The 24,039-nt window shown below is 39.3% G+C and overlaps 1 protein-coding gene across 12 annotated transcripts in view; it reads left to right on the forward strand.

Annotated features, from left to right (window-relative positions):
* Positions 1 to 467: 467 nt before the first annotated feature.
* The window catches only part of Ambra1 (autophagy and beclin 1 regulator 1), a 179,414-nt gene continuing 155,842 nt past the window's right edge, over positions 468 to 24,039 (forward strand). For 6 of the 12 annotated variants that reach the window (XM_021729620.3, XM_040284422.2, XM_040284423.2 and 3 more), the window contains exon 1: positions 470 to 695. The gene's annotated coding sequence lies outside the window, so the exon portion shown is untranslated. Of the gene's footprint in view, positions 696 to 6,234; positions 6,410 to 6,595; positions 6,661 to 20,920; positions 20,987 to 24,039 lie in introns of all 12 variants that reach the window. The other 6 variants (XM_078046110.1, XM_078046111.1, XM_078046112.1 and 3 more) reach the window with 6 other exon arrangements.

Below are 24,039 nucleotides of genomic sequence, written 5' to 3' on the forward strand. Positions count from 1 at the left end.
AAGGTCAGAATACATAACCCTGGGTTTTCCCATGTTCTCTTGGCTTTGCTTGTAAGAGCTAAATTGGAACTTTAATAGCGACTGTTGACTTTGTTCCTCAGACTCATATTTCATTCACTTCACTGTTAGGAAACTTATGTTAAAAGAGGTGAAGTGGTTTTCTCAGTTGGGATAAGTAGTGAAGTCCATAAGGTAGTCGCTGAACTAGACAACAATGTTATTGTGCTATGAGTTGATCTTAAGGCACGCTCACACAAAACTCCATTCTCAAAACAACTTAAATAGCAGGCAGCCACTAGGAAATGGCAGAAGCTCCGACTACGCTAAAGTTTATGATCTGGGTTTGTTTATTTATGCCTTGGACAGGAGCCGGACCTTGAGCAAGGGTTGCGATGCTTTTCGACACTCTACTATAGCTCCTTGAACGATTGCTCGAGTCTCTTCCTTTGATGTCTGGGGTGTTCGTGCATTCGGTGATCTTTTGCGCCGTCTTCTTGCTTGATGTCTCCTGAGCAGCGGCGGCGGCGGTGGCGCCAGGTCGAGGGCTGAGTTACCCTCGAGGCCCTGGGCTCGGGCCGCTTTCTCCCGCCGGTCGGTAGAGCGGACCTCTTGCTTCCTTCCTGCCTCTTCAGTCCTTCTTTCTGTGGCTCAGTCCGCCCGCTGGGCTGCAAGCCGAGCCCTTGCCCGCCTTGCAGGTAGGCCCGGGAGGAGTCTGGGAGGCCTGGCCCGGCATCCTTCCCCCGCAGGGTTGAGAAGACCTTGGCGCTGGCGGGTGGGCGAGCCGGCTGGCCTCCGAGACACTACCTGAGGAGAGGCTGCCAGGCTGTGTTCGGGGGCGCGACCGGAGGGCTGTTCAGACTTGAGGGAGAAGCCGGAAGGAGGGAGAGGTGCTGGGGCTGCCCGGCAGGGGATGTTGGGTCTAGGGCGGGTGTCGGCACCCCTAGAGTGTTGGGGGAAAATAGCTTTCCAGGAACCGGTAGAGCTGTGTGTGTTTTGACCCGCCTCCTTCTCTCCCACCTAAGGCTCCGGGTGTCAGACTCAATTGCACTGGGGACCCCCACTGAGTCTAGCCTTTGAAGGGACCTTGGAGTAGGTTAGCGGCTCGAGAAACTAGGCCTTCGGGCTCTTCTGAACCTAATGTCAAGTTATTCCCCGTTTTTTTTTTTTTTTTTTTTTTGCGCAAGGAAACTGAGGCTGAGGTCTGAGACCTGATTTTTTTTTCTCTGTATCCCCGACGGGTCATTAAATGCTCAGTAAGTCACTTTTTGTCACTTACCCGTTTTCTTTTTTTCATCTTCCCATTTTAACAGTCACTTTTGGCTCATAGTGATTTGTCTGCCTGTGACCACTTTTTACTAGGAATATAGATTCTGTCACTGGAAGCTTCGGAAGTTAAGGGGACTATGTGATCTTTTGGCTGGTTTTGTGTTTTCAACGTCTGTATCATTTTAGCGGGAGTAGCGATGATAGTTTCTTTCTGTTTCTTGATAAATAATTTTGTTTGCCCCCTCCAGTTTGCCAACTGGTTATTACTGATTTCTTCTCTTTAACCTGTTGTCTGGAAAAATTTCAGCTATGGTTAGTGTCCTACAGAGGATGCTTAAGACTTAAGAGTTCAGACATTTCGTAGGCAACTTGTCTTGTTGGGGTCTGCTTTCTAGGAAGTATCCAAAAGAATCCCAAAGGGTTTCTTTCGGAACAGTTTTGTCACATTTGATCATTGGTTTAGTTTCCTGTGTATACCTGAGTTGAAAAGACCGTGTATAAAAATAATTTCAATATTGAGATATTAAGTTGAAGTTTAACGTGCTGTGAATACCATTATTCCCTTTTTCCCCCAACTTGGAAACTTTAGGGACTAAGTGTTCTTATTTAATTTTAATTGGACTTAGTACCACGATCCTAATCTGTATTACTTATTTATTGAAAAAAAGATCAGCCTAGAGGTTCTACGTTAGATAAGTTTCCATAATATTTAGCATCTGGTGGAGAATGTCTTTTAGAGTATGGAATAAATTCCTAGTTTTTGGATAGAAACTATATAGGTCTGTGTTTCTTTGAAGTTCTAGGATTCTCTTCTGGAGTTTTGGAAAGACTACTGTTTCTCTAACTTTGTTTGTGTGTGTATGTGTTGTTTTTTTTTTCAATAAGATCTATTATGTTTGTGTTCCAGGCCTCATGTCTCACATATGCTAGGCAAGGACTCTACCACTGAGCTACTATACCCCTAGCCCTGGGATCAGTGAGATTTTATTTATTTATTTAAAATATGTTCTTAGTTGTCAATGGACTTTTATTTGTTTATATGCGACGCTGAGAATCAAACCCAGTGTCTCACATATGCTATGGTAGCTCTCTACTACTGAGCCACAACCCCAGCTGGATCAGTGAGATTTAAATGAAGGGCCTTTGATCATAAGCAATTTCCTAGTTACCAGAACTGCAGTGTTCCTAATAAAAGGTTAATGAAGAGCAATCAGATACCCCCTTTTTTTTGGTATGGGGGTGGCATGGAGGAGGAGTTGAACCCATGGATGCTTAACCACTGAGCTATATCCCCAGGCTCTTTTATTTTTTGAGACAATGTCTTGCTAAGGTGCTTAGGGCCTCGCTGAGTTGCTAAGGCTTCCTTGAATTTTCAATCCTCCTGCCTCAGCCTTGTGAGTTGCTAGGATTATAGGTGTGCACCACTATGCCCAGCATCCACCAGACTACTTTTAAGGAGAATCTCGATTGGGAAATTAAGCTAAGAATGTGAATTCTCTGAAAAAGTATTTTTATGGTAGAAAAGAATGTATATCAGAGGAAAGAATTTAGAGAAAGAACTGTCATTGTCCGCTGGGGATTGATAGATTCTGCATAGAATTTAGAGTTATAAGTAGTATCTCAGAGGCTCCTAATGAATGCTAAATAATAAATGGAGATTACTATTGAATGACACTTAGAAATGTTAGGAACATTTTGTTTTGTTTTTGTAGGAAATAATTGGCAGAGGTTTAAGTTGACTTGAAGTAGAGTAGAAATTCAGTGGAGGTGGAGTGGGAGATTAATAGATAGGGATAGAGCTTCTTATCAGCTTCTTTGCTTTGAAATAGAAGATTACACAAATTTTGCTTGGTTGATATATATTATATTTTTTTGAAGGGGGGATTTAACCCAGGGGTGCTTTATCATTGATCTGTATCTCCAGTCCTTTTTTAAAATATTTTTTAGTTTTAGGTTGATACAATATCTATTTTATTTTTATGTGGTAAGGAGGATGGAACCCAGTGCCTCATGCATGCCAGGTGGGAGTGCGCTACCACTTGAGCCACATCCCTAGCGCCCCCTAGTCGTTTTTAATTTTGAATTTGAGACATAGTCTTACTAAATTGCCAAAGATCTTACTAAGTTACTAAGACTGGCCTCAACTTGTCATCCTCTTGCCTCAGGTCAGTCTCCCCATTCACTGGGATTCCAGTACTTGGTTGAATCTTGTGTGGTTCTATAAAATTCATATTGGGCTTTTTTTGTTGTTGTTGTTTGTTTCGTTTTCCAGAAATGTTTAGGTTCAGATTGTGGTAACAGAGTTCTTGGGGATTATTAAACGTGTGAACTTCTTTTAATGTATTCTAGAATTTAGCCTGGAACAGAGTTGATGAAACAACTGTTTTTATGGTACTGGGGATTGAACTGAGATTTGCTTTACTATTGAGCTATACTCTCTATACACCCCAGCCCTTTTTTTTTTTTTTTTTTGGGTACCCAGGATTGAACTTGGGCATGTGATCTCTGAACCACATCCCAGCCCTATTTTGTATTTTATTTAGAGACAGGGTCTCACTGAGTTGTTTTAGTGCCTCAGCCTTCAGAGCTGCTGGGATTACAGGCACAGGCCACCAAGCCCCGCCGCTCCAGCCCTTTTTATTTTCTACTTTGAGACAGGGTCTGTCAAAATTTCCCAGTCTGCTTTAGAATTTACAATCCTCCTGTCTCAGCTTCCTGAGTATCTTGAATTCTGTGTATTAGGCTGGTTATTTTTTTTATTAATATAGCAATAAACATCAATAACTACTTTTTTTTTTTTTGTATTGGGGATTGAACCAGGGGCATTTTACCAATGAGCTGGTCCTTTTTATTTCTTATTTGAGACAGAGTCTCCTTAAATGGCTGAGGTTGGCCTTGAACTTTTGATTTTTCTGCATCTCCCTCCTGAACTGGGATTACAGGCTAATAACTTACATTTCAACATTATATAATTTTCAATGTGTTTTTTTTTTGCAGGGGGCAGGTACTGGGCATTGAACTCAGGGGCACTTGACCACTGAGCCACCTCGCTAGCCTTATTTTGTATTTAAATTTTTTTTTTTTTTGTAGTTGTAATGGACAGAATACCTTTATTTTATTTGTTTATTTATTTATTTTTCTGTGGTGCTGAGGATCAGACCCAGTGCCTTACATATGCTAGGCAAGTGCTCTGCCACTGTGCTACAGCCCAGCCCCCTATTTTGAATTTTATTTAGAGACAGAGTCTCACTGAGTTGCTTAATGCCTCGCTTTTTTTTTTTGCTGAGGCTGGCTTTGAACTCTCAGTCCTCCTGCCTCAGCCTCCTGGAGCCACTGGCATTACAGGCCTGTGCTACCACACCCAGCTCAGTGTGTTTTAGGAAGCTTATTTTTATTCGTTTGATCACGTTCCTTTGTGCAGTTTGTGAATATTGAATCCAAATATTTATTATCTTCAGTTTCTTCTTGAATGTTGACAGTTTAGGTCAACAGTTTATCTCACTCTTAAAAGTTTTGTTTTTAACACATTTTTGCTAAGACGTATCTCAGCCTTGATAGAGTTATTTTGGAATGAGATATATTTTTTTTGTCCAGTGGTTTGGTTTACCAACCCCCCATTCCCAAAATAGAACAAATTTAAGTTTCATTAATCCTGGTTATTTTTGCTTCTTTCTCCAATTGTTCCTCATAAATCCAGAGAGAGCTTTCAGTTTCTTGTCAATATTTCTGTTTTTACATTATTATTATGATATATTCTGTCTTACTGTTTGGGAGTAATTTATGTTTGATCTTTTTAAGTCCTTTCTCTCCAAGCTAATTTAAAGAGCTATTTTTTCTTTTCAAAAAGTTAAGATTAGTTACTAATAGGTAAGAATTTTGGGATCAGTTTTGTCAGAATTATATTTATGTGTCCAGTAGTGTGTGGCAATCTGCCAATGTAGTGTGGTGAGAAGAAAATAGATTAGGGAATCAGGAGACCTGAGTTTAAGCCCTGAGTTTACCAGCTTACTAGTTGAGAAATCTTGTACAAATTATTTAAGGAGGCTGTAGGGAAGGTTACTGCCCTTGATGGGGCATTTATTGTGTCATATTCTTTACATGTGTTATACTTATTTAATACTACAAAGCCCTTTAGGATAGATATTATTTTCCCCATGGAGATACTATTTTTTCTTCCTCTATACTGAAGCTTAGGGAGAGTGAATAATTTGACCAAGAAGCCAGTTCTGGTCATATCCCAAGGGTACATAGCAGATTCATATCTAAGACTTTTTTTTTTTTGGCGCTAAGGATTAGAGTTTATATTAGAAGAATGGGAAGGAGAATATATCTATCATTAAGCTTCTGTTGAAAAACACTGGGGAAAGTTTCTTTAAAAAGATGAAGTGCAGGGATTCCACCTCTTGGGTCCCCTTCTTCCTCCAGGAGAAGTCTTTTCTGCTGTCCTTTAATAAACTTCTAATTTCTACTCTGAAAAAAAAAAAAAAAGATGAAGTGCAAGGTAGAGTACTTGCTTAGCAAGCACAGCGCCCTGGATTCAATCCCTAGCACATAAAAACAAACACCAAAATCTAAAAATGTTCTTCAGATATTAGCTATCTTAGAGCAGCTATCAGCTTGTTATGAAGGTTCTTAGGCACCTTTCTACTTTCAAGGCAGCCTTGTGTCAGAAAATCTTGAGGATAGAGGTGAACAAAGGTTAAAACCAGCCCTAGGGGTGCTGGGGTTGTGGCTCAGTAGTAGAGCTCGCTTAGTATGTGGGAGGCGCTGTGTTCCATCCTCAGCACCACATAAAAATAAATAAATAAATAAATAAGTATTGTGTCCAACTACAACTAAAAAAAAGAAAAAACCCAGCCCTGGATGTGTTTACTACATGTCTGTGGAGAGGAGTAGTGCTTGTAAATATTAGTGAAAGGCAGGAGTTTTATTTTATTTATTTTATTTTTTTTGATATTTATTTTTTAGTTTTCGGCGGACACAACATCTTTGTTGGTATGTGGTGCTGAGGATCGAATTCGGGCCGCACACATGCCAGACGAGTGCGCTACCACTTGAGCCACATCCCCAGCCCAAGGCAGGAGTTTTAGATGCTGCGTGTTTACTTAGGATGAGACTCAGGATATTTACACATTCTCTTTTAGTAAGTCTTGACTTATGTGTCTATAGATGAGTGTAAGTGTTAACTCTAACTCTCTGACTTGTCCTGTCTCTTCCTCTGCTTTAAGGTTCGTTAATTTCTGCTTTTTTACTTTTAACTTTTGCCTTTTTTTCATTGTATATTGTTCTTTTTTTTTAAAATTTTTTAATATTTATTTTATTTTTTTAGTTTTCGGCGGACCAACATCTTTGTATGTGGTGCTGAGGATCGAACCCGGGCCGCACGCACGCCAGGCAAGCGCGCTACCGCTTGAGCCACCTCCCCAGCCCGTGTATTGTTCTTGTATTGTTTTTTTGTCCCTGTTGAGGTTTCTTTCTAGTATTCCCTTTTATACCTTTTGGAACTTTCTTTTCTTTTCTTTTTTTTTTTTTTGGTACTGGGGATTGAACCCAGGGGTACTTAGCAACTGAGGGACATCCCCCAGCCCTTTTTATTTTTTATTTTGGGACAGGGTGTTGCTAAATTGTTAGAGCTTCAATAAATTGTTGAGGCTCTGGCTTTGAACTCCCAATTCTTCTGCTTCAGCCTCCCTGAGTTGCTGGAATCACAGGCATGCACCACCACATTCAGCCTTTGGGCTTCTGCTTCTTTTTCTTTTTTTCACTGTGCTGGAGATTAATCCCATAGCCTCACATATGATAGGGAAGTACTCTTACTGAGCTACTTCCAGAGCCTGTGATGCTGTTTGTTTTCTTTTTTTGGTACTGGGGGCTCACATACCAGGGGCACTTTAACACTGAAGTACTGCACCCCCACCCTTTTTATTTTTTTTATTTATTTATTTTTAGAGAGAGTGAGGGGGGGGGAGAGAGAGAGAGAGAGAGAGAGAGAGAGAGAGAGAGAGAGAGAGAGAGAGAGAGAATCTTAATATTTATGTTTTAGTTTTTGGCAGACACAACATCTTTGTTTGTATGTGGTGCTGAGGATCGAACCCGGGCCGCACACACTACCGCTTGAGCCACATCCCCAGTCCACCCTTTTTATTTTTTATTTTGAGTCAGGGTCTCACTAAGTTGCCCAAGCCTTGCTAACCTGCTGAAGCTGGCCTTGAATTTGTGATCCTCCTGCCTTAGTTTCTGGAGTTCCTGGGATTACAGGCATCCTCCACCCCACTTGCTTTGTGGAACTGTTGCTTATGATTATGTTTCAGCCCTTGCCTTTTCAAGTTTTTTTTTTTTTTTTTTCTTTTTTGGTACTGGGGATTGTTCCCAAGAATGCTTAACTACTGAGCCACATCCCAGCCCTTTTTTATTTTTATTTTTATTTATTTATTTTTTTAAAGAGAGAGTGAGTGAGAGAGGAGAGAGAGAGAGAGAATTTTTAATATTTATTTTTTTTAGTTCTTGGCGGACACAACATCTTTGTTGGTATGTGGTGCTGGGGATTGAACCCGGGCCGCACGCATGCCAGGCGAGCGCGCTACTGCTTGAGCCACATCCCCAGTCCCCTTTTTTATTTTTAATTTTGAGACAAGCTCTCACTAAGTTGCTGAGGCTGACTTTGAACTTGTGATTCCCTTGCTTCAGTCTCTAGAGTTGCTGGGATTACAGGTGTGCAACACTGCACTTGGCTACCTTTTCTTTTTTTTTAAATTAACTTTTTATATTAGTGCATTATAATTATAAATAGTAGTAGGATACATTGTTTCATTTTCATAAATACACATAATTTGGTCTGTTTCAATATCCAGTACATTGCCTTCCCTTTTTCTTCCTCTGCTCTGATCCCCTTTCTCTACTGATCTCCTTTCAAATTTCATGAGGTCTTTCCTTATCCTTTATTTTTCTCTCTTTTTTTTTTTCCCTCTCTGGCTTCTACATATGAGAAAAAACATAGGACTCTAGTCTGGCTTATTTCGCTTAATATAAAGCTCTCAAGTTCCATCTATTTTTCTGCAGAAACATTAATGTCAATTCTTTATGGCTGAATAAAACTCCATTGTAGCCAGGTGTGGTCGGTCACATCTATAATTCCAGTGGCTCAGGAGGCTGATACAGAAGGATTGCAAGTTTACAGAAGGATTGCAAGTTCGAGGCCAGCTTCAGCAATTTAGCAATACTCTAAGCAACTTACGAGACACCCTGCATCACAATTAAAAAAAAACTATATTGTGTGTATTTATCACATTTTCTTTATCTGTTCATCTGTTGATGGACATCTAGGCTGGTTCCATGTCTGGTTCTATAACTTGGCTATTGTGAGTTGCACTGTAATAAATATGAGTATGCATGTATGCATGTAAGCTGACCTGAATCTTTTAAATTATTTTTTTGGTGGTACTAGAGATTTAACTTAGGGCCTCACGCATTCTAGGCAGGTGCTGTATCACTGAGCCATGTCCCAGCCTTAACTTGAATTGTTTTGGATATGTTTTCAGACTTGTTTTTTCATCTAGAAATGTTTATTGAAGGCTCAATTAGATTCTGGGATACAAGGTACATATGGGTGTTATTACACTTATGGAGTTTATTCTAGTAGGGAATATAGTTGGCCAGGAATCAGGTAAATACTGATATGTAGGCAGAAGCAACTGCTCTGAAGGCAACAAATAAGGACTAACAGAGGCTTAAGGGAAAGAGGCAGGTACTAGGTGTTCACGGGGGTTGTAGCCTCCAGTCATGGATCCATAATCCTCCTGAAAAGTTACAATCATGACATCATGATTCTGTAAATTAAAGTTCCTCTGCCGCCATCAACATGAAAATCTTCATTTAAGATTGGTACATGTAGTATTTGTCTGGTCCTTATTATAAGATGACATTGAATTTGGCATTTTAAAGGATATATATGATATAAATATCCAGTATGCTTAACTAATTTTTTATTCTTTTGGGGGGTGGGGGGAGTACTGGGGATTGAACTCAGGGGCACTCGACCACTGAGCCACTTCCCCAGCCCTTTTTTTTTTTTTTGTATTTCATTTAGTTATAGGGTCTCACTGAGTTGAGGTTGCTACCTTGAGGTTGCTGAGGCTGGCTTTGAACTTGTGATCCTCCTGCCTCAGTTTCCTAAGCCGCTGGGATTACAGATGTGCGCCACTGCACCTGGCTGGTTTTTAACTTTTACTTTAATGTGAATTTAATTAGTTTTCATTTATTAATTTTTTCCAAATTAAATTTCTTTGAAAGTTGAGTTCACCATATTTGGATATTAGATATTTGCCTTCAGGTGCATCTGCAGCAGGGAATAAATAAGCTGAAGTACTTATGAGCCTTATATTTAGGGGACTGACTTAGGAGACTTGTGAAACTGAGAGAAGGAAAAGCGTGGGCCATTGTTGAGTATATATAAAATGATACCTACTATTTTGTTTGGTACCTTTCTTTCAAGAAATTAAAAAGTGTCTTGCGAACAATTTTTACTACTCCTTATTGGAATTGTGCTTTTATCTGTAGAATGAACTGAGGCAAGTTTAACATTTCATGTTTTAATCATTTCTTTATTACTGCCCCCAGCATAGAACATGTATTATATCATGAACCAAAATTACTGTGTTAGATGTTTGTATGTGCGTATGTGCTTATGTGATATAATAAAGTATCTAATTTTTTGGGGGGGGATGAATCCAGGGGTGCTTATTTTTTTATTTATTATGTAGTGCTGAGGATCAAGCTCAGTCCTCACAGGTGCTAGGCAAGCACTCTACCACTGAGCCCCAACACTAGCTTCGGGTGCTTTACCACTGAATTATATCCCTATTCTTTTTAAATTTTAATTTTGAGACAGGGGCCTGGGAATACAATATAGCTCAGTTGGTAGAGTGCTTGGCTTGCATGCACAGGGCCCTGGGTTCAATCTCCAGCACTATCAAAAAAAAAAAAAAAATTTTTTTTTTTTTTTTTTTTGAGAAGGGGCACACTAAATTTTTGAAGCTGGCCTGAAACTTGTAACAATTCTGCCTCAGACTCCTAAATTGCTGGGTTTTCAGGTGTGCATGTCCCCTAATTTTGCTGAATTGGAGAGGATTAATATGCTTGTTTGGTTTGGGGAGTGAAATTGACTATTTCAGTCTTACCGATGAGTGAAAATAGGGCAGAAAATGTCTGTTTCCTAACTCTAGAATAATAAATAGCATAGCAGCACTGAATCTGGGACCAAATAGTCTGGATACCACTACTTACTGGCTCTGCAACTTCTGTGAGTTACTTAACCTGTCTTTCTCTTCAGCTGTTAAATATCATATGGTTGTGAGAATTAAATGAATTAATACATGTAGAACCTTTAGAATAGCAGCTGTTTTTCATTTTTTATTTTTAAAAATGATGTATATTTTTAGTTGTAGGTGGACACAATACCTTTATTTTATTTTTATATGGTATTGAGGATCAACCCAGTGCCTCATGTATGCTTTGCGAGCACGCTCTACCACTGAACCACAACCCTAGCCCCATGCCAGCTTTTATTATCATGACTATTATTAGTATAACAAAGTAAAGATGCGTTCTTCAAAAGAAGAAATAATATTGATACTTGGATTGAATATAGGTGCTTTTGAGAAAACTTTAATAGGGAAGAGGAAGGTAAAACAAAATAGTTATCTCTCCTTTCCCTTAGTGCCCTTTACATTAAAAGGATGAGTTTTTAAATTTTTTTTAGTTTTAAACAAGTCTTGCTAACTTGCAGAGGCTGGTCTTGAACTTGCGATGCTCCAGCCTCAGCCTTGTGAGTTGCTGGGATGACAGGCATGTGCCACTGTACCCACCAGAAGGATGAGTCTTTACTGGTGTAAGAAGCCCTGAAAACAACAGTGACTGAAACAGAGTTCCAAATATAAGATAGATAACACATTTTTGTAAGATATTTTAGCAAAACAGGCCAGAGTCATTTTAGGATTAGAAGAACATTTCTTTGCAAAACAGGTAGAAAATAGCTAACCATCTGATTTTGCCATCTTTTTGAACTGATTGGTGTTTAAGAGCTTTGGAAGTTGACTAAATGAATGGAAAAGCATGATATTTAGGGAAAAAGTCAAGGCTAACAAATCTCCTTGGGTCAAATTCTGGAAAAATAAGCAATTGGGCATTGTGGCACTACAAGTAATCTCAGTTGCTGCTCCCCTGCCCCCTTCCCCTATTGAGGATTGAATATCCAAGGACAGTTTACCACTGAGCTACATTCCTAGTCCTTTTCATTTTTTATTTTGAGACTGTCTCATTAGGTTGCCAAAGCTGACTTCAAACTTGTGATCCTCTTGTTTCAGTCCCAAAGTTGCTGAGGCATGGCTAATCCAGCTACTTGGGAGGCTGAGACAGGAGGATCATAAGATTTTTTTTTTTCTTTTTCTTTTTTGTACTAGGGGTTTAACCTTGTGGTGCTTTACCACTGCTATATCCTTAGCCTTTTTTAATTTTTAATTTTGAGACAGGTTCTCACTAAGTTGCTGAGGGCCTCACTAACTGGTCTCCAACTTGTGATCCTCCTGTCTCAGCCTTCTAAATCACTGGGTTTTTTTTACAGGCATGTGCCACCATGCCCAGTTTGCTTGTTTGTTTAAATTTGGGTGGGAATTGAATCCAGCATGCTTTACCACTGAGCTAAAACCCCCAATCCCTTTATTTATTTAAATTTTGAGACAGGGTCTTATGAAGTTGCTTATGCCTTGCTAAGGTGCTGAGGCTGGCCTTGAACTTGGGATCCTTTTTCCTCCATTTTCTGATTCTGGGATTACAGGTGTGTGCCACCATGCCTGGTTTATTTTTTAATTATTTTATTGTTTGCAGTATTGAGGTTTGAACCCAGGGATGATCTACAGCTGAGTTAGATCCATAATTCATTTTATTTTTTAGATAGCATCTTGCTAGGTTTGCCCAGAATGGCCTTAAATGTGGAATCTTCTTGCCTCAGCTAGAGTAGCAAGGTCATGGGTATATGCCACCATACCCAGGTTTTTATAGATTTTGAATGTCATGACTTAATTCATGCTTTTTTTTTCCTCTTCATACTGAGGATTGAACTCAGAACCTTGCACAAGGTGGGTCAGCTCTCTGCCACTGAGTTAAAACCCAGCCCTTTTAAAAATTCGAATTTTGGCCTGGTAAAGTGGGGCACCCCTGTAATCCCACGATTTGGAAGGCTGAGGCAGTAGGATTATGAGTTCAGAGCCAGCCTCAGCAATTTATCAAGGCTCTAAGCAACTCAATGAGACCCTGTTTCAAAATAAAACATCAAGGGGCTGGGGATGTGGCTCAAGTGGTAGCATGTTCGCCTGGCATGCGTGCGGCCCGGGTTCGATCCTCAGCACCATATACAAAGATGTTGTGTCTGCCGAGAACTAAAAAATAAATACTAAAATTCTCTCTTTCTCTCTCTTTAAAAAAATAAAATAAAACATCAAAAAAATTAATTTTGAATTGGGCATGGTCGCCCATGCCTCAAATCCCAGTGACACTGGGGGCTGAGACAGGAAGATTGCAAATTCAAGGACAAGCTCAATAAATTATGGGGACCCTCAGCAACATATGAGACCTTCAAATTAAAAGGAATGGGATTGTAGCTCAGTGGCCTCTGGGTTAGATCCCCAGTATTTAAAAAGAAAAAATTTATTTTGAGATGGGGGTCTTGCTGGATTGCCCAGGCTAGTCTTGAACTCTTGGGGTCAAGTATTCCACCTACCTCAGGCTTCCAAGTAGTTAGCTGAATTACAGGCATATGCCTCCATTCCCAGGCTAACTTATGCTTTTAAAACATTACTCTGGGGGCTGGGACTGTAGCTCAGTGGCAGAGTGTTTGCCTGGCATGCACTGGGTTTGATCCTCAGTATCACATAAAAATAAAAATAAACAACTCCCCCCCACACACAAAAATTACCCTGACTTCATTGTGGGGAGTGTTTTAGAAAGAGAAGAAATGGGGGAAGTATAGTTAGTATGCGTTTCAGTTGTCCAGGCAAAAGATAATGATAGTCTGGATTAGGTTGTAGGCCAGCAAGATGGAGAGAGATACAAGATTCAGTAGATAATTTAGAATTAGGACAGACTTAATGATTGATTGGTCATGTGGGAGGAGGGTAGTGTCAAAGTATGATTCCATATTTCTAGCATGAGCATCTGGATAGACGACAGTGCTATTTCTGAGATGGAAACCATTGGAGGAATAGCAGATTTTGATTAGAGTTGGGGAGTGGAATGAATACCTCAATACAAGTGGAGACATCAAGGAAGCAGTCTTTTGGCTGATGCTCGGAAGTTGCGCTAGAGAGAAGTCTGGGTAGTTTTGGTATATAGATGGTATTTACAACTAAAGAAAATGCATGTGCTCAAATAGTAGGATGAGGAGAGTGCCCCAGAACAAGTTCTAAGGAATTTAAGAGAGGAATTTAAGAGAACAATCTGAGAGATTGTGTTACAGAAACAGGTGTATATTTCTTTTAAGAAGGAAGTGGTGGCACACACCTGTAATCCCAGACCAGGGAGTCTGAGGCGCTGAGGCAGAAGGGTCACAAATTTGAGGCCAGCTTTAACAACTTAGAGGCTCTAAGCAAATTAATGAGACCCTGTCTCAAAATAAAAAATAAAAAGGGCTATCATACGGCTCAGTGTTAATGTGTCTCTGTGTTCAATCCCCAGAACCCCCCCCCCCAAAAAAAAAAGGAAGTACTCCCTGAACATGGGGTATAATGGCACAGACTTTTTAAGGTTAACTAAGGACCTTCAGGGTCCTAAGAATATAACCTAGGGGTGCGGTACTCTATGCCACTGAACTACATCCCCAGTCCTTTCTTATGTTTGTTTGTTTGTTTATTTATTTAGGTATCCGGGATTGAACTCGGGGGCACTCAACCACTGAGCCACATTGCCAGCCCTATTTTGTATTTTATTTAGAGACAGGGTCTCACTGAGTTGCTTAGCACCTTGTTTTTGCTGAGGCTGGCTTTGAATTTATGATCCTCCTGCCTCAGCCTCCCAAGCCGTTGGGATTAAAGGTACGCTCCACCATGCCCAGCATGTTTTATTTTGATAAAGGGTTTCTCTAAATTGCTCATGCTGGTCTCAAGCTTGCAGTCCTCCGAGTTGCTGGGATTACTGGCATGCACAACCTAGCATGCTTTTAAACTTTGCTATCATCAGTTTTCCTTTTTTCACTTCCCTACTAAAAAAAATCTTTGTATCTTGGTTTATTGGCTTTTATTTTTCCATCCCTATCTTTATTATTTCTTATTGCTTTTCTGTGGTCATTGTTGGTGTATTTAATTAGCTGAGGTCCTTAGTTAACCTCTTTATTCATTCACTCATTTATTGGCTCCTTATTCCATTTAACAAACTATATAACTGTGACAATGCTCTATATTTTATTTTATTTCCTTATATTTTGGGGGGGCTAAGGATTGTACCCATGAGCATTTTACTGCTGCACTGTATCCCAGCCCTTTTTATTTTTTATTTTGAGACAGGGCTTTGCCATATTATTGAAGCTGACTTTGAATTTGAAATCCTCCTGTCTCAGACCCTGAGTTGCTGGGATTACAGTTGTGCGCCACTGCACCCAGCTTTATGTTTGGTTCTATTTTGTTTTCCATTTATTGCTGATTAGCTTTATTTTTATTTTTTTTCTGATTGGCTTTATTAAGATAATATTAAACATTTGGTCTTCAGTCCTGTCTAAAAAAAATTTTTTTTTTGGCACTTGGGATTGAACTCAGGGCTGCTTAACGATTGAACAACATTCCCAATTCCCCTTTCTAAAAAACTTTTTTAATAATTTTGAGACATGGTGGGGGGGGTGGGTCCTCAGTTTTAGAGCATTTTTCTAGGACAGGGGAGGCCTGGGTTCAATCCTCAGCATCACACAAAACGAATAAATAAATTAAAGGTTAATTAAAAACAAAATTTTTTGAAACAGGATCTCAGTAAGTTACTTAGGGCTTTGCTAAAATTCTGAAGCTTACCTCAAACTTTTTTTTATATATTGTTTTTAGTTGTCGTTGGATACAATACCTTTATTTTTACTTGTTTTTATTTTTATGTGGTGCTGAGGATTGAACCCAGCACCTCGCATGTGGTAGGCAAGCACTCTACTGCTAAGCCACAACTCAGCCCTTACCTCAAACTTCTAATCCTCCTGAGTAGGCGGGATTATAGTTGTTCACCACAATGCCTAGCTTCTAAAATTTTATAAAACTTTCCTGTGGAGTGCTAAGCATTTTGTGGACATAAACCCCATTAGTTCTAGCATTTTAAAAAATACCCTTATTTTATTTATTTATTTTTATGTGGTGCTGAAGATCCATCCCAGTGCTTCACACATGCTAGGTAAGCACTCTACCACTGAGCTACAGCCTCACCTCCCTAGTATTTTTTTTTTAAATAGCATATTGAGGTGCTATTAATAATACTTCACACAAAATTAACCATTTTAAAGTGAACCATTCAGGGGCATTTGTTTAATTCTAAATGTTTTACAGTCACTCCCTATTGTTTGAAGACATTTCCATCACTGCAAAGTAAAAACCTTTGAAATAGAGCAGTTTCTCTTTATTGCCCTCTTCCACTAGTCCCTGACAATGACCAGCCTTCATTTTGTCTCTGTGGATTTACCTGTTCTGGATATTTCGTATACGTGAAATTGTAATATTATGATTTTTGTGTTTGGAACTTTGACTTAGCATAATGTTTTGGAGGTGTATTTATCTGCATTGGAGTATATATCAGTATTTTGTTACTTTTGATGGCTGAATAATATTCCATTTAGTGTATATGTCATAATTTGTTTATCCACATACCTGTTAATGGACATTTGGATTTTTTTCACATCTCTTATAAGTTATGTTGTTCTGAACATGCATGTACATGGACTTATATTCAATTATTTTGGGTATATACTGGAGTGGAACTACAAAGTTCTATGGTAATATATGTTATTGATGTTATTGCTAAGATTCTTCCCAGTGGAGATCTAACATCTGCAGCTTCCATAGAGTGTGTGATTTGAGGATTGTTGGGTGAACTTAGACTGGGACTCAGAATCTCATTTTTTAACTTTTTAAGGAACTAAGTTCTAACATTGGATTTTATTATTTGCATTTTACTGATGGGATAATTGAAGCATTGCATCTGCATGGTTTTAACTTCCTATCATCTTCAGAGTAAGCCAGTGATGGAATTAGGAATTTAAACTCTTAATCATGTTCTTTGTTTAAGGTGACCCGTATAAAGCCATGTTGCATTTATATGAAGCTGTTTGAAATGGGCTTCCTCTCTTGAAGGGGTATTGTTCAGGTGGTGTTAAGCAGATGTTCTTCCACAAAGAACAGGACAAGAGGGAATATATTTTAATTGCAACAGAAGGAATATAGATTGCATGTTAGAAAGAACTTCCTGGGGCTGGGGTTGTGGCTCAGGGTAGAGCGCTTGCCTCACATGTGCAAAGTCCTGGGTTCGATCCTCAGCACCACATAAAAATAAATTAAAAAAAAAAAAGAACTTTCTGATTACAAGATACTGGAATGTTACCAAGGGTGATTGTGAAATATCTTCCCTAAAGACTTAGTAACCATCTTTTTGGTATGATGTAGGTGTGAGCTTGTTTAGAAGTGATGGAGATGACAAAGATGACTAAGGTCGCTGGTAGCCCCAGGACATAATTGATGGCTAACCAAAACAATATCCCTGGCATTTTATTTTATATTTATATTTTGGTACTGATGATTGAAGCCAGGGGCACTTAATCACGGAACCACATCTCTAGCCCCTCTCTCCTTTTAAGTATTTTTTTTAAGATGATGATGGACTTTTATTTTATTCATTTATTTGTATGTGGTGCTGAGAATGGAACCCAGGGCCTCACACATGTCAGGCAAGTACTGTACCACAGCTACATCCCCAGCCCTAGCCCATTTTTTAATTTTTATTTTGAGGCAAGTTTTTGCTAAGTTGCTTAGTGCCTCACTAAGTTGCTGTGGCTGGTCTCAGAACTTGTGATCCTCCTGCCTCATCCTCTTGAGTTGTTGAGATTACATGTGTGTGCCGCTGGGCCTAGCTCCCTGGCATTTCTTTTTCTTTTTCTTTTTTTTTTTTTTCTTTTGAGGTACTGGAGATTGAACTCAGGGGCACTCAACCACTGAGCCACATCTCTAGCCTTATTTTGTATTTTATTTAGGGACAGGGTCTCACTGAGTTGTTTAGCACCTTGCTTTTTGAGGCTGGCTTGAACTCACAATCCTCGTGCCTCAGTCTCCTGAGCTTCTGGGATTACAGATTACTGCACCTGGCTTTTTTTTTTTTTTTTTTTAAGTTTATTTTGGGCTCACACTTTCAGAGGTTCAGTCCACATTTTTTTTAATATTTATTTTTTAGTTTTCAGTGGACACAACATCTTTATTTTATTTATTTTTTATATGGTGCTGAGGATCAAACCCAGTGCCCCGCGCATGCCAGGTGAGCGCGCTACCGCTTGAGCCACATCCCCAGCCCAGTCCACATTTTTTTTAAACTTAATTTTTTTTAAGAGAGAGAGAGAGAGAATTTTTAATATTTATTTATTTATTTATTTATTTGGCAGACATAACATCTTGTTTGTATGTGGTGCTGAGGGTTGAACCCAGGCCACACGCATGCCAGGCAAGCGTGCTACCGCTTGAGCCACATCCCCAGCTCTAGTCCACATTTTTTAAAAAATATTTTTTTAGATGTTGATGGACCTTTATTTTATTCATTTATTTATATGCGGTGCTGAGAATTGAACCCAGTGCCTCACACATGCTAGGCAAGTGCTCTACAACTGAGCCACAACCCCAGCCTTATTTTTATTAATCTTAAATGAGACTTTTCTTGGTTGTGTGATGTGTTGTTGTTTATCCTAAACCACAGGAATCAAAGCCAAAGCCTGCATCTTCCATAGAGTATTTGCTTTGATTACTGACTGAGTTTAGATGGGGATAGAGAATATCTTTCCTAAAAAGTTGCTTTGGTCTCTGATTATACATGCAGAAACGGTAACACATTAGCAGTAATAGACCAAGGTAATAGGTTCTTTATATTTTTAATTTTTGTGGAATAGGGATTGAACCCAGGGCTTTGTCCCTGCTAAGCAAGTGCTCTATCTTCAGCCCTCTTTATTTATTTATTTATTTTTAAATTTTTAGACAGGTTCTCACTAAATCATCTAGGCTGACCTCAAATTTTGCAATCCTTTTGCCTCACCCTCTCAAGTATCTGGGATTACAGGTGTTGCTGCATCCTGTCCAGTAATGGATTCTTTATGACTAGTTTAGACAAATGCCAGGTTAAAATTGTTTAGGTGAAGGTGCAAATAATATAGATGTGTTTTTGATTTGTGCTCTTTAGTGAAAGAAAGGCCCAGACGATAGGCAAATGAACATTAGTTTCTGTTATAGAACGTGAATATAATAATACTTTTTAAATACAGAATTAAATCGCCTGTTTAAATACTCAGTTCAGGAAATGCCAGTGTTAGGGTACTCAGAACAACATAACTTATCTACCTCACACTTAATACCTATAGTAAGGTATTTCATAGAACAACTCTTGTCTGTTATCAAATCATGTTTTGGGGTCTGTGGGTGGGTGACCTGGGAGGGTGCTATGGTCTGAATGTTTACGTTGGGTCAGAATTCATGTTGATATCCTGGCCCAGAAGGTGGTGGTATTAGGACGTGTGGCCTTTGGGAGATTATTAGGTCATGGAATGGAGCATTGAACCCAGGGTGACTTATCACTGAGCTGCATCCCCAGCCCTTTTTGTTTTTTGTTTGAGTCAGTGTCTTGCTAAGTTACGTAGGGCCTGAAGTTGCTGAGGCCGGTTTTGAACTTGTTATCCTCTTGTCTCAGTCTTCTGAGTCACTGGGATTACAAGTGTGGGCTCCCATGCCTAGCATCCCCAGCCCTTTTAAAAAAATGTTCTTATTTTTAATTTTGAGGTGGTCTTGCTAAGTTGCCCAGACTGGCCTTTAACTTGTTATTTTCCTGCCCCAACCTCTGGAGTAGGTGAGATTATAGTTCTATCATGGTGGGGAATAATTTTTGAATACTTAACTATGTATAAGATTTTATTCTCCATGTACTGACACAAGTTTACCAAGTAAATAGTGATATCTGTATTGTAAAGGATAAGAAAAAGTGAAATATTCTTTATTGTCAAAAATCAGACTACAACTAGAGAATGGCAGAACAGAGATGGAGAAAGCACAGTCTTCTATTTCACCCAGTGTTTCTGCAGACTATTCCTTGGAGGTACCCAAGAAATTTAAGGAAATGGCTATGAGAGTTAAGGAAAAGCTTTGGATCTCCCACTCTGTTTAAAATTTTGAGTATCTCATCTCTGACCTGTTTTATATTTTAGTGTTTTTTTACATAATATTTTATTTGAAAAAAGAATTTTGCTTCTGTTTTTAAAAGGAAACATGGAAGACCATTAATCTAGGGAATCATAAAATAAACAATATGAACATTGAAAAGCTGTCTAAATTATGTAACTACCAGGCTAAATTACAATTTAGAGATTGAAAAGATGGCCAGATTGAGTCAAAGTTTGAAGTGACATGATTTCACGGCCATACATTCAGTGCTGTTCTTAGGAAATTTGGTATAATGGGAATAGATTGAATTCTAGCCTAGCCCTGGGGTGGCTGTGTGATCTGGGAATACTTGTTTAAACTTGGAGGCCAAAAATAAATGTATAATGGGTATATACCCACCTTTAAAAATTTTTTTCCCCCTTGGTATTGGGGATTGAACCCAGGGGTTCTGTTCCACTGAACTACATCCTCCACCCCATTTCTTTTTCTTTTGAAGCACTGTCTTGCTAAGTTTCCCAAGGTGATATTGAACTTGTGATTCTTTTGCCTCAGCTTCCTGAGTTGTTGGGATTACTGTGTCTGGTGATAAACCCACCTTTCAGGAATGGTTGTAAGGGTCAGAAATAACAGGTTCCTGGTTCAGAGTAATCTCCTCCAGTACCAGCTATTGGTAAAATGTTGATAATGTTATTGCTGGCAATTTTTAAAGGTATATCAACAATTCCCTTTCAAATGCCTAAAAGCTTTTACCATACATACCAAGAGTAGAAAGTCCTTGCTGAGCATGGTGGTGTGTGCCTGTAATCCTGGTTTCTTGGTGGGAGGCTGAGAGGCAGGAGGATTGCAAGTTTAAAACCAGCCTAGGGAGACCCTATCTCAGCATAAAAATAAAAAAGGGCGAGTCAGGGACTGAGGTTGTGGCTCAGCTATAGAGTGCTCGCCTAGCATGTTCAGGGCTCTGGGTTGGATCCTCAGCACCACATAAAAATAAATAAATAAAATAGAGGTATTGTGTACCAAAACAGACAGACAAAAAAACAATTAAAAAAAAGAGGGGGGGGGCAAGTCAAAGATAGAGTACTTTTCTAACATGTGCAAGTCCCTGGGTTCGGTCCCCAGTATATCAACAACAAAATGCAGTTCTTTACCTACTATATATACCTTATGGGTGGTGCCTAATGTGTTTGTGTGTTTTTTTTTTTTTTTTTTTAAGAGAGAATTTTTTAATATTTATTTTCTAGTTTTTGGCGGACACAACATCTTTGTATGTGGTGCTGAGGATCGAACCCGGGCCGCACGCATGCCAGGTGAGCACGCTACCGCTTGAGCCACATCCCCAGCCCCAATGTGTTTGTTTTTTGATAGTTAATTTTTTTTTTTTAAATACTGGAGATTGAACTCAGGGATATTCAACCACTGAGCTATATCCCCAGCCCTATTTTGTATTTTATTTAGAGATAGGGTCTCACTGAGTTGCTTAGCGCCTCGTTTTTGCTGAGGCTGGTTTTGAACTTGTGATCCTCTTGTTTCAGCCTCCTGAGCCACAAGCATGCGCTACCATGCCCAGATTGATAGTTAACTTTTTATTTGAGACAGAATCTTGCTAAATTGATCAGCTTGTCCTGTAATCCAACCTGTGATCCTCCTGCTTCAGGATCTCAACTAGTTGAGTTCATAAGTGTATGCCACTGGGCCTCTTCATTTAAAATATTTTTGGTACTGGTGATTGAACCCAGGGGAGCTCTACCACTGAGATACATTGCTGGTTCTCTTAAATTTCTTTTCTTTCTTTTTTTTTTTTTTTAAAGTTTTTGTTGGACACATACCTTTATTTTTATGTGGTGCTGAGGATTGAACCCAGCACCTTGCACATGCTAGGCTAGCGCTCTACCTCTGAACCACAACCCCAGCCCCTTAAATTTCTTTTATTTTAAAACAGGGTTGTGCTGAGTTGCTGAGGGTCTTGCTAAATTGCTGAGGCTTGCCTTCTGAATAGCGGGGTTACAGGGGTGTTGTACTGTATCCAGCTTCAGATTTTCTTTAAATTGCTATTTTTATTTTTTCAAATACTGGGAACCCAGGGGTGCTTTGTAACTCAGCTACTTCCCCAGCCCTTTTCAATTTTTTATTTTGAGACAGGGTATGCTAAACTCACAGAGGCTGGCCTCAAACTTCCTGTCCTCCTGACTGAATCTCTTGATTTGGGACTACAGACTTGAGCCACCATAGAGGGAATGAATTATTCCCCCCCCCCCCATGGATGCAGCTTTTATTGATGAATGAGAAAACTTGAATTTCATTTTTATTGGACTTAAAAAAAGAAGCAGCCCTGGAAAGGACCTGTTTTTCTTTTTTCTTTTTCTTTTTTTTTTGTCTCAGAGCTGTCCTTAGTTAGTCTTGTAATTATTAGGCAAGTGATTTCAAGATTTTGTGTTTAAATGATATCTAAGTCACATTTAATTCTAGCATATCCATGATATAACCAAAAAAGTTAAAGAATTTTCATTGCCAGAGTTTCAAAAAATTACAGCATTGTTTTTGGGGAAGGGAGTTTATGCTGACTTGACTGGTAGGCCTATGTGCATACTTATTGAGTATGTCTAGAGCAGTGTTTTGTGTAAAAGGATCTTGGGAACCTCATGCCCTGGAATCAAGAGGGGAAATTTGTTATTTATAAACTTAAACTATCAGCAGAATTGAAACTAGAATAATTGTAAGGAACCTAATGTGAGAGATTTGCTTTTGGGAGGATAGATTGATTTTTTTTTTTTAATATTTATTTTTTAGTTGTAGTTGGACACAATATCTTTCTTTATTTTTATGTGGTGTTGAGGATCCAACCCAGGGCCTCACCTGTGCTATGCAAGTGCTCTACCACTGAGCCACAACCCTAGCCCGATAGATTGATTTTTAACTATAATATTGTACTTCCATAAGGGTAACACTACATGTAATCTCAGAGATGCCAAAGGCTAAAGCAGAAGAATCCCAAGTTTGAGGTAAGCCTCCACAAGTTAGTGAGACCCTGTCCCAAAATAAAAAAAATCTGGGGTAAAGTGCCCTCTTAGGATTTTTTTTTTTTTTTTTTGGCAAGGGCCCTGCATATGTTACGAAAGCGCTCTACCATGAAACTGCTACATCTCCAGACCCCGCTTGTAATTTAATGCTGAAATCATTTAAGATTAATTCCTTTGTGGTTCTACAGGCTAGTTCTATGGCACGGAGTGGGGATGGGCTCCTTCGGGAGACCTACCATTTTTGCAGATCTCTTTACAGTGCTACTTCCATGTTGCACACACTCTTTTTCTGACTGACTCAGCTGTCCTACATCAGCTTGGTAAACATTTGCTAGGTTTGCTCCAGCCTGAAAGAATCCTGTACTAGCCTCTCGTCTGGTGCTTAGAAAAGGTTAAAAAAATTTTTTTGAAGCTTTGATTTAGTTATAATTATCTGAAAAAGGAGCTGAGCACAGGGGCACACACATGTGATCCCAGTGGCTCTGGAGGCTGAGGCAGGAGGATCAAAAGTTCCAGGCCACCCTTAGCAACATAATAAGTCTCTGTGTCAAAATAAATAATAAAAAGCGCTGAGGATATAGCTCAGTGTTAAAGCCCTCCTGGGCTCAATTCCCAGTACCAATAAAGGAAGAAAAAATAAATAAAAAAAGTAGGCAACAGGGTAATATGTGTTTATTGTGATTCTATTTTGAGGTTTTGTTGTTTGTTTTGGGAGATGGAATCCAGGGGTGCTTTATCACTGAGCTATATCCCCAGCCATTGATAATTTTTTGAGACAGGGTCTAAGTTGCTGAAGCTGGTCTGGAATTTGCAATCCTCCTGCCTAAATCTCTGGAGTCACCAGGATTATGGGGATGTACCAGCATTGTATCTAAGTTTTTGTGTGAACATTAGTTTTCATTTTTCTGAGATGAATCTTCTGAGTGCAATTGTTGGGTCATGTGGTAGGTGTTACTTTTTCCAATTAAAATAATTAAATTAAAGGCAAAAAGTAGTTCCTTTTTGGAGTGTTCATTCTCTATATTCTTGGTGCACTTAACTTATTTACCTTGATTTCTATGTTTTTCATTAGCATCAAAGTAATAGTGTCACTGGAACCAAATGTCCTGGTTGCCTACTGCTCCAGTATGAGTACCAGTATTTGGGAGAGGAATGTTGGTAGGAAGGAATCAGGTTTATTTATGGCCAGGTCAAAAGAAGGTAAAGGGGGGGCTGGGGCTGGGGCTGGGGCTCAGGCTCAGCGGTAGAGCATGAGGCACTGGCATGCATGAGGCACTGGGTTCGATTCTCAGCACCACATTAAAAAAATAAAATAAAATTTATTGTGTCCACCTACAACTAAA

The sequence above is a fragment of the Ictidomys tridecemlineatus genome, chromosome 4, assembly GCF_052094955.1.
Source record: "Ictidomys tridecemlineatus isolate mIctTri1 chromosome 4, mIctTri1.hap1, whole genome shotgun sequence".
Classification (NCBI taxonomy): Eukaryota; Metazoa; Chordata; class Mammalia; order Rodentia; family Sciuridae; genus Ictidomys; species Ictidomys tridecemlineatus.